Source organism: Heterodontus francisci, chromosome 2, assembly GCF_036365525.1.
Source record: "Heterodontus francisci isolate sHetFra1 chromosome 2, sHetFra1.hap1, whole genome shotgun sequence".
NCBI classification, from domain to species: Eukaryota; Metazoa; Chordata; class Chondrichthyes; order Heterodontiformes; family Heterodontidae; genus Heterodontus; species Heterodontus francisci.
Genome location: NC_090372.1, coordinates 165375545 through 165393216, shown reverse-complemented (window position 1 = coordinate 165393216; position 17672 = coordinate 165375545). Strand labels below are relative to the sequence as shown.

Below are 17672 nucleotides of genomic sequence, written 5' to 3'. Positions count from 1 at the left end.
TTGTCTGGCCCTAACTACCTCACCATACACAAGGTCCTTGGATATGCGACCATCTTCCACCCTGACGGTGTGTCTGATCCACTGAAGCCACCTATGTTTGATTAGTGCCAACACACTTGGGAGTTCTGCCTTTGAGAGGACTGCCAGGATATAGCCATAATGCGCCACAGACAGTGAAGATGGAAACTATTGAGCTTTTCCTAGTAGCTGTAAGTCACCCATGTTTCACAGCCATACAGCAAGGTACTGAGAACACAGGTTATATAAATTATCAGGTTGGTCCTGAGGGTCAGCTTGGTGTTATCCCATGCGTGTTTCGCAAGTTGACCAAGGTGGTAACTACTTTCCCTATCCGTGTACTGAGCTCTGCATCAAGGGACAGATTCTCTGTCACCATGGACCCAAGGTAGAAGAATTTACTAACAACTTCCAGTGGGGTATTATTTAGAGTGATCAGAATATTCATAAATTCCCACATTTCTGTTCTTAACCTGGTCTACTGTCCTCCATTGACAAAATTCTCCTATTCTACTCCTCTCAAAAGAGTACACGAACTATGGATTCAATGTGGTATTTTAATCATATCCATCTATATTTATTCCTATAACCTTCAATACCCTTTCCATGTAGTTATGTATTTAATTGAAGTTTAATATTAAAGCCAGTTTATGTACACAAATTAAACTGAATAATCAATTTTGCAGACACTTTTATTTTTGTAGGCAAGAGTAGAGTCCTTGTTGTCTTTCACCTCCATTTTGCATCATTCATTCTTGAGAATCAGAGCCAAGAGCGAACATCAGGAATGACACCGTAGTGCCTGACCTCTTCTTAGAAGAGGAGAACGTACATGGTTATCCTACTTCTCCCTCACCATGGATTCTACACCCCACTAGAATGTCAGCGTAGTTGATTTGTATAAAAATGAGAATGGAAAAAATGTTTTGAAGCAAAGTTGAACATTTTATAGCAGTTACTTTTGTAGAAGAATCTTAAACATGCATAAAACTTTGTTTAATCAAACAATAAAATTGTTACACTGATCTAGACATTCTTGACGATGATGATTTTAAGGTCGAGTTAAAGAAGCACATTATAATAAACTTGGTATAAACAGACAATTTCCCTATTTCAGGGCACAATGCTTCTCAGACTCACTGTTGTGATCTACTGTGAACTGTTAGTTGTTTGAGGGTCAGATGGAAGTGTATGGCTCACATGGTTGGAACTGTAAACTATTTCTGGATTTCGTCCGGATAGAGGTCAGAATGTTGAATACAGCCTCCTCCACTTTTTGTTTTAAATAACTTCTTCCTGGAGTTATACAAGAGTGTTGCACTTCAAAATAACATTGTATTAGTCCTTTTCCTGTCGGCTGCCTATTATAACTGTCTTCCATTTTATTACAATATTATAAATCAACACCCACTGTAAACTTCACAATGCAGTGTCACAAAGTGAATTTAAAAAAATAAGCCTGAACAAAAGAAAGTCAGACTTCAAAATATGCAGGAGTATTGCACCTCTTTATAAACACTATTCATTCTGTTCCTGTTAGCTGTCAATTATAACGGTCTTTCATTTTATTACAGTAAGATTATAAATCAAAGTAAGTTTTGAATCTTGGCAGTGTTGATCGGCCACTAGAAAGGGACATAACTGGGTGCCAAATGCACTGATTATTTCTTAATGGGTTCTTGGAAAATGTGGCAAAAAAAGTCACTATCTCAAAAGCAGATCTCTGGAAAAAAAATTGTTCCCATCCTTTGAGCAGCAATCCTGTTTCCTTTAGTCCTGCAGTAGGACTTGAATCCAGTATATGCTGTAAAAATAATTACAACATACTTAAAATAATTGAACACTTGTGAAACAAAACTCAAGATTACTAATAATCTCAATTATTGCTTGGTAACTATTTTTTCTGATTACATCTATGTGAAGCAACATTAAATGTTTTCTACATTAAACGGTGTTATATAAATACAGGCTGTGATTGTTATTAAAATATCTTCATCAATTTATAACCTCTCCAGATCTCGCTTCTCAGAAACCTCAGACTCACCTTCTATTCCATTTACAGAGCTGCTTTTAATATATGTTTGGCCAAGTCTACATTTTTTTTTTCAATTTTAATCACCCAATCAGGTTTTAAATTTATTGTTAGGAAAATTTTTTTTTTTAGATTTTAAATTTTATGATGCATAATGCTTTCAGTTTAATTTAAGTGAGAAATATTTATGATCGTACTTTTAATTTGATTAACAAATATAAATCTATAACTAAACTACTCATGCACTTCAGCTCTTTCATTGGCTCTTTACTTTTTCTGAACTGTTGCACATCATCCTTGATCAATTGCCTCTCTCCACGTCTATTCCAAGAATCCATTTTATTCCACAAAATCATCCAGCAGAGAGGGACCATTGATCCCATCATGCCAGTTCTTTTAAAGACCTATCCAATTAGTCCCACTCCTCTGCTATTTCTACATAGCCCTGCAATTTTTCTTCCTTCAAGTTATTTTTGAGTCTGCTTCCACTACCCTTTCAAGCAGTACATTCCAGATCATGACTCGCTGCATAAGTAAATTTCTTATCTTCCCTCTGGTTCTTGCCAATCAGTCCCCACCATTTACATTGCCCAAGCTTCTTCTGGGCAGCCACATATTTAGCAAATGAAGCTAACCATTTAACATTTCCACTGAAATCAACTGTAAAGGGGCCGCTTATAACACATTAAGCAAGAGGTTATTATGGGCAATTCAGTAAGTGTGAAGAAGTGCTGTTAACTATATACGTGAGCAGCTGAGAGCCTCTGACTGCAGTCCACCCTTTTTTTTTTAAATCTGTTTTTAAATGCACCAGGAACAGCTGATGAGACTTCAGACAGCTTCACCAGCTGTTTGCATTGTTAACAACCAAAATAGACAAAGTGGAGACTTCAGACAGTTTCAATCAGCTGTTCGCTAAATGTAGATGATCTGTCAGTCTATTTAAACAAATCATAATCCGATTTTGGATCGATTTAGTCCCCATCACCTTTTAACCAGATTCAGGACCAGAAATCCTTAACTTTTCAAAACCTTCAGGACAAGGGAGTCTAATGGATATAGCATCCAACACATACAGTAAGTAAATCATATTTGTACCAATATGTCCGCTATATACGGTGGGGAATGTACTTTAAATTTGGGTCTGGTTGCCAACCTGTCTGCCAGTGGAAACAGTTTCTCCTTATTTACTCTCATCAACCGCTAAATCTTATGAAACCTTCCCTCAGCCTTCACTGCTGTAAGAATTCCAGCTTCTCCAGTCTCTCCACATAACTGATGTCACTCATCCCTGTGAAGATTCATCTTTAAAGTATTTGGTTAGAGAAGCAAAAGTGACTTGAGGAAAAGCTTTTTCACGCAGTGAGTGATTAAGAACTGGAATGTGGTGGAGGCAGGTTCAATTGAAGCATTCAAAAGGGAATTAGACTGTTATATGAAAAAGGAAGAATGTGCAGGGTTATGGGCAGAAGGCAGGGGAATGGAACTGAGTGAGTTGCTCTTTCAAAGAACTGGTGTGGACACGATGGGCCAAATGGCCTCCTTCTGCACTGTAACAATTCTGTGACTCTGTGGTTAAAATTCAATTTTTTTTGGAATAGACAACTATGGTGACTTCAGACAATTCCTACTTTCAAGTGCATGGTTATTTAAAAAAAAATAAAAGCCCTAGATAGGTTGCATCAATGCACATCACCCTCACATTTTATTACTATTCTTCAGTAATATCTACGAACTCGCATCCTGGATAACATGCAAAAAAGTGTGACACATACATTAGATTTCATGGAAATTACACAGGCTGTCTGAAGCTCACAGGTATTTTCTTCACCCTCTTGTTTTCATTGATTGATTGATTTTTACCCTGTAGACAATGGTGATTAGTGAAGCAATACTATTGACTGAAACAGCAGAAGAGCACAAGAAAGCTTGGAATGTCACTCCCAGTGATTCAAGTTGGCTGATCTACTTGAAATCTTAAACCTACAAAATGCCAGTTTAATGCCTTTTTTTCATTTATTCGGGGGATGTGGGCGTCGCTGGCTAGGCCAGAATTTATTGCCCATCCCTAATTGCCCTTCAGAAGATGGTGACGAGCTGCCTTCTTGAAATACTGCAGTCCTTGGGGTTTAGGTACCCCCACAGGGCTTTTAGGAAGGGAGTGCCAGGATTTTGACCCAGTGACATAGTTCCAAGTCAGGATGGTCTGTGGCTTGGCTAGGTGGTAGAGATCGTGGGTTTGGAAGGTGCTTTTGTAGGAGCCTTGGTGAGTTGCTGCAGTGCATCTTGTAGCTGGTACACACTTCTGCCACTGACGGAGGAAGTGAATGCTGAAGGTGGTGGATGGGGTGCCAATCAAGTGGGCTGCTTTGTCCTGGATGGCCTCGTGCTGCTGTTGAGTGTTGTTGGAGCTGCACCCATCCAGGCAAGTGGAGAGTATTCCATCACACTCCTGACTTGTGTCTTGTAGATGGTGGACAGGCTTTGAGGAGTCAGGAGGTGATTTAGTCGCCTCAGGATTCCCAGTCTCTGACCTGCTCTTGCAGCCACAGCATTTATGTGGCTAGTCCAGTTCAGTTTCTGGTCAATTGTGACCTCCAGGATGTTGATAGTGGGAAATTCAGTGATGGTAATGCCATTGAACGTCAAAGAGAGATGGTTAGATTCTCTCGTTTGAAATGGTCAGTGCCTGGCTTGTATGGCGAGAATGGAGAATGTTACTTTCCACTTCTCAGCCCAAGCCTGGATGTTGTCCAGGTCTTGCTGCATCTGGTCATGGGCTGCTTCAGTATCTGAGGAGTCACGAATGCTGAACATTGTGCAATCATCAGCGAACATCCCTACTTCTGACCTTATGATTGAAGGAAGGTCATTGATGAAGCAGCTGAGGATGGTTGGGCCTAGGACACAACCCTGAGGAACTTCTGCAGTGATGTCCTGGAGCTCAGATGATTGACTGGCAAGCACCACAACCATCTTCTTGTGTGCTAGGTTTGACTCCTACCAATGGAGAGTTTTCCCCCTGATTCCCATTGACTCCAGTTTTGCTAGGGCTCCTTGATGCCATACTCAGTCAAATGCAGCCTTGCTGTCAAGGGCCGTCACTCTCACCTCACGTCTGGAGTTCAGCTCTTTTGTCCATTTTTGGACAAAGGCTGTAATGGAGGTCAGGCAGAACCCAAACTGAGTGTCAGTGAACAGGTTATTGCTGAGCAATTGCCACTTGATAACACTGTCAACAACCCCTTCCATCACTTTACTGATGATCGAAAGTAGACTGATGGGGTGGTAATTGGCCAGGATGGATTTGTCCTGCTTTTTGTGTACAGGACATACCTGGGCCATTTTCCACATTGCTGGGTAGATGCAGAGCTGATTTCAGCTGGTGGCTACAATGGCCTTTGGTGTCTTGGGCTGGAGAGGAAAACAAACAGCTAAGTTTCCTCACTAATGACGACAACTAAATGATGTTCTGCTGCAAAGTCCCCTTCTTGGATACAGGAATGTAGACATAATCAGGCATAGCTGCAATGGCTCCCACAGTAAGAATGCCTGCTGGCACTTCTATTCTAGGCTCATGTGAAAGATAGACATTGGGTTACATATCAGGTGTAACCATATCCCTATACAAAACAGTGCATCGAACAGAGAAAAGCAAATAGGGGGAAAAAATAGAAACAAGAGTTTCCCCATGTTTACAGCATGAATCTAATTAATAATTCCCAACTATAAATAACTGAAATTAGCCTTCATTAGAAATGAATAGCTTTGTGATTACACCTGCAGTGGACTGGGTGACACAATGGATTAGCATACTGTCCTTTCACTTCTGGAAATCAAGGATAGGATTTTGGAAGCCTGCTGGAGGCGAGAACGGAGGCAGACGGATCCAGAATTTCCCACCGCTGCATGCTGATTTGCTGGCACGGTCTTACTTCTGGGCCATTTTTAAAGGAGGCCGGGCGGGGGGCGGGGGGCGGGGGGGAGTGGCCAGTTGCTATCCACCCACAAGTAGCAGGTAGCTAATTGAGGCCAATTAGAGGTGGAAGTTTCCAATCGGCATGCAAACCCCCTGCGGTGGCCTTCCCATAGCAGTGCGAGGGTCCACGGCTTCTCACCTTCTCAAGGGTGATTAGGGATGGGCAATAAACGATGGCCCTGTCATTCACGACACTCACATCCCACGAATGAATAAAAAGGATCATGTTCCATTTTTCAGCAAGGTATCCCTCCCATTAATGAGTGCACAAAAAAGGAAAAGGCAGGACTTTTGTAACTCCCAGGCGCCTATACTTGTTGATAATAAGCATTTCCCTGCAGAGATTCAAATATCATAATTACATCCATACCTACTTCAAAATCAGTCTTTAAATTTTCATACTGTGCACCCAGAACGGATTTTCTTTCCAAATCTAAATGTTGTGATTAAAAAATCATTGTGGTTTTAAAATCAAGTTCACAAAAAAAAAAAGAGTCGACAATACATCTGCAAACTCCCTGAACAAAAATCTGTATGCAACAAGGCGCTGGCAACGGAATGATTAAATACAGAGTGCCACCAGTATGCAGCGCTTGGGCCGTCTCTCCGTTTGGAATGCTTTACTTTGCTCCCCTTCCTTTCCCTTCTTACCTCTTCAGGCTCCTCCCGGCCGTACAGGTACATGTCGCCGCTCCGGGAGCTGCTGTGCCAATGATCAGCTGCTTCCACGGAGCCGCGGAACAAAGCAAATCGCACTTTCCTGAACTTGCCTGAACTTGTTCAGGCTGGTAACGGAAAGGCGGCCCCAATCTTCACAGAGCCCTCCTCCTCCTGTTAGTCAACGGTTGTGAACTTCGGTCTGAAAATCCCTGAATACCAGCAGCTCTATCAGTTCAATGAGTCAATATTGGGGGGGCGGAAGCAACAACTTTAAATGCGAGTCCTGCTGAAACCCCGGCCATCCTGTGCTTCCCTCTGACTTTATTAGAGTTGAGCTGTCAAACTCACCCCCGGCTTTTAACCAGTCCGCAGCTCGCTGCTAAATATGCGCTTCGCTCCAAAGCCTCTTTGTATTGCCGCCAAGCAGCTAAAGTTCCCCTCGTCTTCTGACTGGAACAATGTGCGGGGCCATTGGGTTAAACAGCGAGCTCGCAACCAGCTGTCTTACCCCCGCTACAATAGCCACTTCCATGCCCTTATACCTCTTCCTCCTTCCTCCACACCCAGCCATTGGTTCACAGCAGCAGCGCCCGAATCAGTGGGACACAGAAAGGTTGACAGAGGCAATTGTTATGCAGATGAAGATCACGTTGCGTCTCAATGACTAGCAAGGCATGGGAAAGGAACATTAATGTTGACAACAGCGTGGGACTCATCTTTTAGTCATCACTTACATTACGTGATCGTATTTTTAGTTCATAAACATAATGATCCTCAACTAAAAATAGCGAACTACTATGGCCTAAGCTCCCGAATCAGAATCAAATGGCAACCGTCACAGAATGTAGGATTTATACCTACTCAAAACAACCCCACAGTCCTTGGAAATAAACAAACGAAAATCACATTTTTGAATTATTCATTATCTAAGTAGCTGCAAGAGAATACCCCCGCCCGCCTATGCACACAAATTTATACTATCAGTTGAACACGAACATGTCTTGCTTTGTGTTTGTTCCTTCTGAATTTCTCCCCTTCACTCTTGAAGGCATTGATTGTTGTAGGGCGCTGATATCCCACCTGAAGTGGTCATATTCTGCATGTGTGAACTATCGACAGTGAATGTGGGCAGAATATGGTCGTGCTGATTTTAACGGCCCAGCTTGATCCTTGTTTTCACTTTTCAAAAAGTGTCAACAGATTGAAGAGACAACCCAGCTGACTGTCTCTTTCCATATGCCACTTTCCCCCAACACCCCCTTGCCAAAAAACATCCCAAGAGTGTTGTGTGGCTAATTACAGCACCCATATTTCCACTAAAACTGAAATCAACTAACTCAGAATAGATCAGGAATTGACTCTGTGAGCTTCCTCGTCTGTTTGGCTCAGTTTAACACTGCACAATGTTAAGTGCCAACTGATCCATTGGACCATCTCACTACTGCAATAGAGATTTCAGTAAGGATATATAACACAGAAAAACAATATTTTTACTGTGAATTTTAATCAATTTTGCAACACTTCTTGTAACATAGAAAATGTTCACTATCTAAGTTACTAGGCCATATACATTCTTTTGACTAAGAATCTATCTGACAGTAAACTTGACTAAAGAATTTTCACTTTCTGAATCTGGCTTCCTTTCGAGATCTCGGCAAATAGTTCACTGTACCTGGGTATTATCCAGGCGAGCTACAAATTAAACCTGCTACTGTCATCCTAGGTCTAGGCACCAGGAAACCAACATCCAATGAGTTCATATGGAGCCATTCTAAGGCCGGTTATCTATATTAGCCAAGGTTGCAGTAGGAGCACTATTAGCAGCTGGTCAAGTTCCCTGCTCCTATTGATCTGGCTAGAAGTGTGAACGTACTAGGACTGGAGTTGACTGTAATGATCCAAATTCCCAAATTATCTACTAACGCTCACTATCTCCGCATACACGAGAAATGACTGTTGCTGTACAGTCCAACAAGGTTGTTGGTATGCCAGCAAGAGTTAATGTCTTTAGAGGAGGAAGAGAGAAATGTGCTTGTGTGTGAGAGAGAAATCAAGAAAATCAGTATTGAACTGTGAGAAAAAGGGGAAAAAAAACCTTAAAAGAAGGTACAAAGATACCACCATCGCTTTTGCAAAATGATAAGGAACCCATTCTGAGAGTGTTATTTTGATGCATCTCCTGGAATTTTGTTGCTTCGTTTCCATGGTGCAAAGTTCAGGCCCGGAATAGACTGAACTTATATACAGGAGGAAAGACACACAGGCCAGAATTTAATGTTGGGCAGTTAATTGGCCACTTAAGGCCTTGATTGATCTGGGGCAGGCTGGCCGTTTCTCACCACCGCTGTCCCGCGTAAAATTGCAGAGGAAGCGGAAAGGCAACATGCCCTGCCTTCTATTCAATTCCCTCCCCACCTCCCAGTCACCAGTCCACTCGTTGGGAGGCCATAAAATTCCAACCACAGTAACAGAAATTTCTGAAATAGTTGTTCATACAGTATTAATAATTTGTGAGTTTAAGTTTTAAAGGATGAGTTGTCAGAATTACTCCCTCAAATTAGCCCCAGTTCAGTGTGTAAAAACCCTTTGAAACTGCATGCCAGTTAGTCTGAACTGTTTCAAACCTGTAGCCTTCATTATAACTTATGAGGAGTTTCAACACCAGAGATCAGATAAAACCAGCTCCAGACAGGCAAGTTAGACAACACATGGTCCAAAATTGGGAGACTCTGGGCTTACCAAGAGACTGGAAATAATTTCCAACCAAAGAGTGACAGCAAATGACAGCTTTCCAAGGCTTTGCAGCTTATAACTATTCACTCATAATTACACTCTAGATCATTTCCTTTCTTATTAAGGTAGACTTGATGGACAGTTTTTTCTTGGAATAATTCTATCTTCTCTTTCTCCTTTATGCTCCTTTCCCTAATCTAGGCTATCTTCCTTGGCTATAAGGATGTGACAGTCCCTCTTCTGAACATCTTCAACAACTTTTCTGGCTGTTTACTCAGGTTCAGCTCAGTACTGCGTAGCCTTAGCATTACGTTCATTCTGAAGTTGAGAGTTCGACTTCACATCCAATTGGCCACTTCCAGAACTTTGCTTGCTTACACCCAACCTTGCCCCTTTGCTGCTGAATCTCTCATCCTTACCTCCATCATCTGAAGCCTGACTTCTCTAATGCTTTATTCTCTGAAATCCTCCTTCATAAACTTCAATCCAGAAATCGACTGCCTGATTCTTCTCCCACACAAAGTCCTGCACTTCTACCATTTGAGTCCTGTCCCAAACATGTCAGCTCCCCGAGCCCTTCAACTGGAATTCAACATCCTTGCCTTCATTTCAAATCCCTCCATGACCTCTCTCCACCCAATGCCCAGCCATATAGAATCATAGAATGGTTACAGCACAGAAAGAGACCATTCAGCCCACTGTGTCCGTGCCGGCTCTCTACAAGAGCAACTCACCTAGTCCCACTCCCTTGTCTTTTCCCCGTAGCCCCACAAATTTTGTCCTCTTCAGATAATTATTCAATTATCATTCAAAAGCCATAATTGAATCTGTCTCCACCACACTCTCAGGCAGTGCAATCCAGATCCTAACCACTCACTGCATAAAAAACATTTTCCTCACGTTGCCGTTGTTTCTTTTGCCATTTCTCTTAAATGGGTGATCTCTGGTTCTCAATCCTTCTGCCAATGGGAACCGTTTCTCCCCATTGACTCTGTTTAGACTCATGATTTTCCAGCTTCTCCAATCTATCCAGGTAACTGGAGTCCCTCATCCCTGGAACAATTCTCGCAAATCTTTTCTGCACACCCTCTAAGGCCTTCACATTCTTCCTAAAATGCACTGCCCAGAATTGGACACAATACTCTAGTTGAGGCCGAACCAGTATTTTATACAGGTTCACCATAATTTCCTTGCTTTTGTACTCTATGCATCTATTTATAAAGTCCAGGATCCCATATGCTTTATTAACCACTTTCTCAACCTGCCCTGCCACCCCCTTTAAAAATGTATCCTTTATTTTACATTGCCTCTCATTGTTCTTCCTCCCAAAATAAATCATTTCACACTTCTCTGCATTAAATTCCTACCACCACATGTTCACCCATTCCACCACCCTGTCTTTGTCCTTTTGAAGTCGATCGCTATCCTCCACCACTTCACAATATTTCCAAGTTTTGTGTCATTCACAAATTTTGAAATAATGCCCTGCACACCCAAGTCTAGGTCATTAAAATAAAAGCAAAATACTGCGGATGCTGGAAATCTGAAACAAAAACAAGAAATGCTGGAATCAGATTTCCAGCATCCGCAGTATTTTGCTTTTATTTTAGTGTTTAATTCACTGCCACTTCTCTTCCAGGAATGCCTACCTTGAAGAAGTTCTGCTCTTCTCTCCAATGGGATTTTCGTTTGTCTCTTTTACCTTGTTCACCTTCATTGCTTTCTATTTCCCTCCTGGTGTTTGATAAGGTATCTTCCAAAACTCGTTTTCACAGCCACATCTCCTTCCTCAGTGACTGTCTCCGGCTCCGACTTATTCCACGTGGATTCCAACTGCAGTTTCACCCATCATGCTTTGAAACCACCCAGGATCACATGTATCTCCGAGAAATACAACGTTCCTCGGACTGCTACTCACGCTGCATCCTGGGATCCACACTCAGTGCTATGCGCCGCCACATGCACACACTGGACCTCTCTCTCCAGCAGCACCGTCTCACCTTATCTCAAAGCTGTTCTACTCCGCAGTTTCATCTCATCTTACGTCTCATCCGACGCATTAACAAAAAACTTTTTTTCTTCCTTTCAGGTGTTAAGGAACGCAAGCTCCAGCAGCTGATGGGGACTAATGCCCCTCCAGATCCTCCTTCCGCTTCACTTCCCTCTGACCCCACCCCTTCTGATCTGACCCCTTGCCGTGTATTCACTATACCCTCTGACCTCCCCCTCTCTGATGCTGAGCGTTCTGTACTCAAAGGTCTCAGTTTTATCCCCTTACGCCCCCACCTCAATGAATTTCGTGCTCGGCATGACGTTGAGCTCTTCTTCCGTCGCCTCCGCCTCCGGGCTCACTTCTTCGACCAGGAGTCCTCCCCCCGACCAGCAGACCCATTCACCCGCCTCCAGCATTCTCCCTCTACCTGGACCCCTCCCCCTGGCCTCTTACCCGCTCTTGATCTCTTCATTGAAAACTGTCGGCGAGACATTGGTCGTCTCAATTTCTCTGCCCCCCTCACTCACTCTAACCTGTCCCCCTCTGAACTTGAGGCACTCCGTTCTCTCAGGTCTAACCCCGACATGGTCATCAAACCTGCAGACAAGGGTGGTGCTGTTGTTGTATGGCGTACCGACCTCTACCTTGCAGAAGCTCAACGCCAACTCACGGACACTTCTTCCTACCTCCCTCTGGACCATGACCCCACCACCGAACATCAAGCCACCGTCCAAAGGACTGTCACTGACCTCATCTCCTCTGGAGATCTTCCCTCTACGGCTTCCAACCTCATAGTCCCACAACCCCGGACAGCCCGCTTCTACCTCCTTCCCAAAATCCACTAACGGGACTGTCCCGGCAGACCCATTGTGTCAGCCTGCTCCTGCCCCACTGAACTTATTTCTTCCTATCTAGACTCTATCTTTTCTCCGCTGGTCCAGTCTCTTCCCACCTACATCCGTGACTCTTCTGACGCCCTACGTCATTTTGACAATTTCCAGTTTCCTGGTCCCAACCGCCTCCTCTTCACTATGGATGTCCAATCGCTCTACACCTCCATCCCCCACCAGGATGGTTTGAGGGCTCTCCACTTCTTCCTGGAACAGAGGCCCAACCAGTCCCCATCCACCACCACCCTCCTCCGCCTGGCTGAACTTGTTCTCACATTGAACAACTTCTCCTTCAACTCCATGCACTTCCTTCAAGTAAAAGGTGTCGCTATGGGTACCCGCATGGGTCCTAGTTATGCCTGTCTTTTTGTGGGATATGTCGAGCATTCTTTGTTCCAGTCCTACTCAGGCCCCCTCCCCCAACTCTTTTTCCGGTACATTGATGACTGTATCGGTGCCGTTTCCTGCTCCCGCCCCGAACTAGAAAACTTTATCAACTTTGCTTCCAATTTCCACCCTTCTCTCACCTTTACATGGTCCATCTCTGACACTTCCCTTCCCTTCCTCGACTTCTCTGTCTCCATCTCTGGGGATAGGTTGTCTACCAATATCCATTATAAGCCCACTGACTCCCACAGCTACCTCGACTACACTTCTTCACACCCTACCTCCTGTAAGGACTCCATTCCATTCTCCCAGTTTCTCCGTCTCCGACGCATCTGCTCTGATGATGCTACCTTCCATGACGGTGCTTCTGATATGACCTCCTTTTTCCTCAACCGAGGATTTCCTCCCACTGTGGTTGACAGGGCCTTCAACCGTGTCCAACCCATTCCCCGCACCTCTACCCTCACCCCTTCCCCTCCCTCCCAGAACCGTGACAGGGTTCCCCTTGTCTTCACTTTTCATCCCACCAGCCTCCATATCCAAAGGATCATCCTCCGCCATTTTCGCCACCTCCAGCGTGATGCCACTACCAGTCGCATCTTCCCCTCCCTTCCCCTGTCAGCATTCCAAAGGGATCGTTCCCTCCGCGACACCCTGGTCCACTCCTCCATTACCCCCACCACCTCGTCCCCGTCCCATGGCACCTTCCCCTGCAATCGCAGGAGGTGTAATACCTGCCCATTTACCTCCTCACTCCTCACTATCCCAGGCCCCAAACACTCCTTTCAGGTGAAGCAGCAATTTACTTGTACTTCTTTCAATGTAGTATACTATATTCGCTGCTCACAGTGTGGTCTCCTCTACATTGGGGAGACTAAGCGCAGACTGGGTGACCGCTTTGCGGAATATCTCCGCTCAATCCGCAAGCAGGACCCTGAGCTTCCGGTTGCTTGCCATTTCAACACTCCCCCCTGCTCTCATGCTCACATCTCTGTCCTGGGATTGCTGCAGTGTTCCAGTGAACATCAACGCAAGCTCGAGGAACAGCATCTCATCTACCGATTAGGCACACTACAGCCTGCCGGACTGAACATTGAGCTCAATAATTTCAGAGCATGACAGCCCCCCCATTTTACTTTCATTTTTAGTTGTTTTTTCTTCCCTTTTACATTTTTTACAATCTTTTTTTGCATTTATTTCATTTCATCTTAGTTTGTTCAGTTTGCTTACCCACTGTTTTTTTCAGGTTGTTTTTCTTCAGGTTTGCACTTGCTGCTGTTCAATATTCAGTGTATTCACACCTAATCTGTACTAATGCTTTGTCTTTCAACACACCATTAACATATTGTTTGCCTGTTCTCCGTGACCTTTTGGTCAGCTATGTGGCCTGGTCCAATCTGCACCTTCTCCTTTGTTATCTCTTGCCCCACCCCCACCTCACTTGTTTATAATCTGTGACTTTTCTAATATTTGTCAGTTCCGAAGAAGGGTCACTGACCCGAAACGTTAACTCTGCTTCTCTTTCCACAGATGCTGCCAGACCTGCTAAGTGATTCCAGCATTTCTTGTTTTTGTTCTAGGTCATTAATATAGTTCAAGAAAAGCGGTGGTCCTAATACTGACCCCTATATATACTTCATCTCATCCAAAAAACAACCATTCACCACTACTCGTTGTTTTCTGTCACTCAGCCAGTTTGTATCCATGCAGCCACTGCCCCTTTTATTCCATGGGCTTTAACTTTGCTAACAAGCCCATTATATGGCACTTTATCAAATGCCTTTTGGAAGTTTATGTGCACCACATCAACCCTTTCTGTTACCTCCTCAAAAAACTCAATCAAATTAGCCAAACATGATTTGCTCTTAACAAATCCATGTTGGCTTTCCTCAATTAATCCACATTTGTCCAAGTGACTGTAAATTTTGTCCTGAATTATCATTTCTAAAAGCTTTCCCCACCACAGAGGTTAAATTGACTTTTCTGTAGTTGCTGGGCTTATCCTTACACCTTTTTTGAACAAGGTATAATATTTGCAATTTTCTAGCCCTCTGGCACCACCCCTATCCAAGGAGGATTGCAAGATTATGGCCAGTGCCTTTGCAATTTCCACCCCTACTTCCCTCAGTAATTTTTTTTTTCAATTCGCTCATGGAATATAAGCATCGCTGGCATTATTGCCCACCCTAATTGCCCTTGAGAAGGTAATGTTGAGCCGCCTTCTTGAGCCCCTACAGTCCATGTGGTGTAGGTATACCCACTGTATTGTTAGGGAGGGAGTGCCAGGATTTTGACGCAAGAAAGGAATGGCGAGATTAGTGTGTGTCCTTGGCCCCTCTAAGGCATCTCTTTCTCCAGCACTGTAATGTTCTCCTTAATCAATGCAGCTCCTCATTTCCTTCCTTCCCTATCTTTCCTGAATACCTTGTCTCCAGGAATATTTAGTATCCAATCCTGACCTTTTTTGAAACAAGAACAGAAAATGCTGGGAATACTCGGTAGGTCAGGTAGCATCTGTGGAGAGAAAAACAAAGTTAATATTTCAGGTTGATGACCTTTCATCAGAACAGTTTTCTGTTTTTGTTTCAGATTTCCAGCATCTGCAGAATTTTGCTTTTGTTTTATTGCCGTTTTTTGAGCCAGGTCTCCATTATAGCCACACCATCATATTTCCATGTGGCCATCTGTGCCTGCAGCTCACTAAGCTTATTTACCACACTCTGCACATTCATATTCATGCACAGTAAACCTAATTTAGACCTTATAACATTCCCTCTTACACTGACGCCACCTAATGTCCTATTTCCTACTCTAATACTATCTGTCTCTCCCAATTCACCATGCATCTTGGTTTTCCTCTCTAAATTTACCTCCTGGTTCCCACATCCCTGCCAAGTTAGTTTAAACCCTTCACAATAGCACCAGGAAATCACCCACAAGGACATTGGTTACGACTCTGTTCAGGTGCAACACATCTGGCTTGTACAGGTCCCGTCTCCCCCAGAACCAATCCCAATGCTCCAGAAATCTGAAGCCCTCCCTCCTGCACCATCTCTCCAGCCTTGCATTCAGCTTTTATATCCTCCTATTTCTATATTCACATGTGGGGTACTGGGTGCAATCAGGAAATTACTACCTTTGAGGTCCTGCTTGCTAGTTTCTTTCCCTGCTCCCTAGACTCTGCCTGCAAGACCTCGTCCTTCTTTCTACCTATATCATTGGTACCAATATGGACCACAACTGCTGGCTGCTCAACTTCCCCCTCTGTAGCTGCTCGGTGACATCCTTGACCCTGGCACCAGGGAGGCAACATACCATCCTGAATTCATGTCTGTAGCCACAGAAAAGCTGGTCTGATATACACTGCTGCCACTCTGCACTGGTGATGAAGGGAGTGAATGTTTAAAGGTGCTGGATGGAGTGCCAATCAAGCAGGCTGCTTTGTCCTACATGGTGTCAAGCTTCTTGAGTGTTGTTGGAGCTGCACCCATCTAGGCAAGTGGAGAATGTTCCATCACACTCCTGACTTATGCCTTGCAAATGGTAGACAGGCTTTGGGGAGTCAGGAGTTGAGTTACTCGCTGCTAAATTCCCAGCCTCTGACCTGTTCTTGTAACCACAGTATGTATAAGACTGGTCCAGTTGGGGAGACGGTGGCGTAGTGGTAATGCCACTGAACTAGTAATCCAGAGGTCCATACTAATGTCTTGGGGACACTAGTTCAAATCCCACCACGGCAGTTGGTGGAATTTAAATTCAATTAATTGTTAAAACTAGTTTCAGTAATGGTGCCATGAAGCGATCATCGATTGTTGTAAAAAACTCAACTGGTTTACTAATGTTCTTTAGGGACAGAAATATGCCATCCTTCCCTGGTCTGGCCTGCATGTGACTCCAAACCCACAGCAATTTGGCTGACTCTTAACTGCCCTCTGAAATGCCCTAGCAACCCCATGGATGTTGAAGGTGGGGTATTCAGCAATGTTAATGCTGTTGAACATCAAGGGGAAATGGTTAGATTCTCTCTTATTGGAGATGGTCATTGCCTGACACTTGTGTAGCACAAATGTTACTTGCCACTTTTCAGCCCAAACCTAAATATTGTTCAGGCCTTGCTGCATTTGGCAATTGGCATTCTGTCTTCCATTGCTCAACCCCACTTGTCCATTCCTACTTTGGAGACCAATCCTTCAGGCTCCTGTCCTCAAGCTTTGCCACCCAACTTCCTGCCTTCAGCAGCCTCCTAAAACCTTCTCCAACTCTGGCTTCAGTCTTATTGCTAGTGTCCACTTCCCCCCTAGAAAGTGCTCTAAGGAGTTACTGTTTCCTCCTTAACTTAAATGGCTGGTAATTGAGATGTACTCCGGCCTAAATTTAATAGAAAATACAACTGATTCCAAGGCTTACTTCAGGCACAATGGGCTGTGATTATTATTTGGTGTCAGGTGAACTACCTACAATTTTCCTCAGAGTCCTGAATAGGGAAAGGAAAATCAGCCAAGAGTCCCACTTGCACGCAATTGAACAACCCCTACTGGAAGTGTGCATTTGTGAACAATAGAGTCATAGAGAGATACAGCTCTGAAACAGGCCCTTCGGCCCACTGGGTCTGTGCCGACCAACAACCACCCATTTATAGGTGAGGGCATTTGGGTAAACAGTGCTCACTTTCAAGACTCCCATGTGAATAAAGGCCACTTGGGCTCCCAATACCAAAGTCCCGAAACAAACAAAATCAAAGATTTCAGGAGCAATGGAGTGGAGGGAATATTTAAGAAATAAATCAAATTTAATAAAAAATTAAACTGATTCCAAGAGAAGGTAGACATGATGGGGTTTCAATATTATTTAGTATTAACCTCAGGTGAACGTTGAATGCAGAAAGATGAACAATAGAGACCAATAGATCTTTGGAGTTTGTATCAAACAAAAACACTGAGTCAGAACCTTTTTGGGTTGAAATTAATTTTTTAAAATATA

At 43.7% G+C, this 17672-nt stretch overlaps 1 long non-coding RNA gene across 3 annotated transcripts; it reads right to left on the bottom strand.

Annotated features, from left to right (window-relative positions):
* Positions 1-957: 957 nt before the first annotated feature.
* LOC137348176 (uncharacterized) lies at positions 958-7284 on the bottom strand. Of its 3 annotated transcripts, none has more exons than XR_010969089.1 (3): positions 7038-7284; positions 6404-6462; positions 958-1822 (listed from the first exon to the last, which is right to left on the bottom strand). It is a non-coding gene; the product is annotated as an uncharacterized lncRNA (long non-coding RNA). The 3 variants fall into 3 exon arrangements; XR_010969090.1 differs by lacking the exon at positions 7038-7284 and adding an exon at positions 6681-7031 and having other exon boundaries at positions 6400-6462; XR_010969088.1 differs by lacking the exon at positions 7038-7284 and adding an exon at positions 6681-7031.
* Between the last annotated feature and the right edge of the window lie 10388 nt (positions 7285-17672).